Raw genomic sequence first — 3,714 nt, 5'->3', positions numbered from 1 at the left:
CAACAACCCTGCTGCTTTTAACTGAGTAACAGTGTCACCTCTCAAGTTGCCTGTTCATCAGGCCACACAGTCACACCCACATTGTTCTCTCTGGAATGCAGACGGAAGACATGGCTCTGTCACTGTCACTGTCGCAGGCAGATTCACAAAAGGATATCTGATAAATGTCTTCTTCCTGCTTTTCATGCACATACATCAGTTCTGCGAGGCCACTGTGATGTCACATAAACAGACACATGTACACACTTGCACACCAGATGTACTCAGGACATGACGTGGTGTGTTATCTGTCTTTCGCGTGCTCTCTCTGCCCAGCCGAATGCCATTTTAGCAGCTGGAATGATTCCCATTTTTCAGGGTGTATCTTAAAAACAACGCTGACACGCACCAGCACATTGAAACGATCACCGATCACCGTAATTGTTCCTGCCGTCTGTTTTTTGTTTCAATTCAAGGTTTTTATTTTTTTGGTTCCAAGTGAAAAGTCTTGATAAATATTGCGCAAGATTGCCATTACATTTTGTACAGACATCCACGGTCCCTGCAGGATCCTGTGGATGTTTTCATTTACAGTATCTTTGGTACAGTATCTTCAAAACCAATGACATCCCAATCAGCCCCGTCTGTACTTGCTTATTAGCAAATGTGAGCACACTGAGACACTCACAAACACTTCAGCATGTGGACATTGTCACGGCGAGCATGTTTTCTTCCTGATGTTAGCATTAAGATCAAAGGACTAAAACTACTGCAAGTGATTTTTGTGACAGTGTTTGGTCAGTGACCCATGTCTCCCCTCGCCCTGCTCACGCAGCATGAGAGAAAAGACATTTTCTGATATCCAAACACAGTGTGTGAGTGTTTCCACTTCTCAGTCACTGTGGCCTGTAATGCTCAGTCACACGGTAATGCCCTACATGTAAATGTTTCCTCACTCACACTTAGTGCAAGTACCTTGAAATTAATGTGTTTTGATCTGAAACTAATTACTGTGAAAGCGGAATTGTTGAAAATGTCAGTAGTGGGTTTCCTAATTTTATCAGAACCTATATTGACATATTTTCTAAAGGTTTTACGACAGAAACATTATGTGCACTTTATGGTCCGCTGAACAATTATACTAATAATTTAACAAAACAAAGTTTGTATTTGTTGAGCTTTTGTATTTGTTTCTTTGTATTTTTGTATGTTTGCACTTTTTGGATTTGGGCTTGTCAATCAAAGCCTGCTGTTTGTTCCTGACCCTGCCTGCCTCCTGAGTATCACGACGGGGAAAATGACAACAATGGTTTGGACTCGAGTGCATGACTCGACACAGAGTTAGGCAGGAAATAATAGTCTTTACTCAATAAATGGGTACGGTACACAGGTGGTCCAGCAGCGGAGGCATTCAATACAGGCAGGGATCAGCCAGAGGTAAGGTCGATGGAAACACAGGCTGTAGTCAAAACCAGGAAACACTAGTACAGGCTCGGAACAAAAGACTGGGACTTTTCTGCAAGGGGAAAAGAAGAAGAACTGGCAACAGACAGGGGAAACACAGGGACTATTTATACACACACACACACACACACACACACACACACACACACACACACACACACACACACACACACACACACACACACACACACACACACACACACACACACAACAGGTGAAGATGATCAGGGTGGAGACAGACAATCAGGAATGAGGATGAAACCACACAAGCAGGAAATTGAAAATCTGAGTCCCCTCCCGATGTAGAAGTCACTTCACTATGTGCACAGAGAAATATAAATCTAGAGATGTTCACAGGCCAACACGCCCTGTGGTCTTCTGCAAATTTGAATTCTGTTCAAAGGGTATATGAACTGAACTATATTGTTCCAATGCTTCAACCTCATCATCAAAGACTGTTGTGTTTGACTTGCCTCATACACGTCAAACGCACAGACACTGGTAAAGGACTACAGTCTTCATTTCATGTCTCTATCTTTACACTGGACTACTTCAGTTGTCTGTCGGTCCCTTTTCTTCCTTGTTTCTTTTCAAAACCAAAACCAACCTGTTAAACTAGTCTGTGGCACTGAGGATAGACGATGAGAAACACGACTCCTTCTAAAAGCGGTTTTCTGTGACGGCTCCTTTGATGCTGACTGCCTGTTCACTACTGTCTTCTTTGTTCTACATTTTTTGTCTGATAGATAACCAGAGTCTATTTTTGATTGTTGATATGTTTTATAGAACTTGAAACACCTATACAGATGCAAACAGTCGGCAAGCTTTGAGACTGCGGTAATTGAATGCCTGTGGGTAAACAGAGGTTGATTTGTCTTTTGCATCGAACCACCAAAAATAGCTTCAACGAAAAAGGCAGGGGCAAAACAAAAGAGCTGTCTCATATCGAACAACCATCTTACTTTCGGACCATTGTGTCTTTTTTGTGTCTTTAGTAATAAATGGAGCTGATTAAACTCAATTTGGAAATGTGTTATTTGTTGATAACAACTGATGTTATCTAGCAGACCACCACAGGCTGGTTGTGGGTGACTGTGACGTCAGTGTTTTGGTGTCGGCGCCATCTTTGGGCCAACTTGGACTACTTCAGCTCTTCTGTCATTCCCTGAGAAAGGACCACAGACAGATGTACACATTATGTGTCCAATTGTAGTGAACAAAACAGAATTTTGGCTGTGTGAAATATGTAAGTTAAACTGAACATAAATTATCTATAATCTCCTTCATAAACAGTTATGATAACTGATGAAAACTGATACAAAAGCCAAAGCTGATATATCATCCTGGCAGAGACAGCTGATATTAGGATATAATGATGCAAGTTAGACGTACAGTTACACATCTTGCAATGATTTTAATGGAAGTACGATACAATACAAAAATGTAAAATTCCGATTTATTTGGAATGAAATATGGTCCTATACATATTTTTATTATCAAATTAAAGTTGTTGTAAGATGACTTGGCATTCTGCAGCCTAACTTAATGTAGGCGCTTCATTAACATTGAAATTAGGTTTAGTTTCAACTCCTCGAGACAACAAACTGTAGTGGTGGTGTCAGCTGGCCCTGTGTTTTCAGTGCAGTGCGTGAAGCCAATGAGTAGCAATCACGATGGTAGGTTATATCATCGTTTTATAATTACTATCACATTATCTGAATAAAATCAGATCACTTTTACAACTCTTGTTACCATTATGTGATATATTTGTTCGGCTTGACATGTTACTTGGCCTGTTATTCTGGTGAGGAAGCACCAGGAGTGTTTTGCAGGCTGCAAAACTTTACCTGACTCTCCACCAGCTTTGGGGAGCAGATGACTTAAATTTGATGTTTGGGTCAACTGTCCCATAAAACTAGCTCCTCCTGGAAACAAGCTGGCAGCATAAGTAATAATGAAAAAAATAATTTAGGCCTATAATACTCCAATAGGGATCATCGCTGGATAATGAATGGCCTACCTTAACTTTTGATGAGTTATTTTTTTATACATTATAAAAAAACTTTCAATGAAGGACTTTGGTTTGTAGGAATGTATTTGTCCACTTATCTATTTATTTGTCTGAATTGTGTAACTTAACACGGTGGTCCTGATTTACTGATCGAAGCTCTTCCTTCCCTAGTGTCTGTGTGTTTTTAATGAGAAGAGACACTCCAGGAGAAACATTTGCAGTAGTATCTCACACGTACAGCAGATGGCGTAACAAGACAA

This window comes from Sparus aurata, chromosome 15 (assembly GCF_900880675.1).
Source record: "Sparus aurata chromosome 15, fSpaAur1.1, whole genome shotgun sequence".
Taxonomy (NCBI): Eukaryota; Metazoa; Chordata; class Actinopteri; order Spariformes; family Sparidae; genus Sparus; species Sparus aurata.
This window is presented reverse-complemented; position numbering follows the sequence as displayed.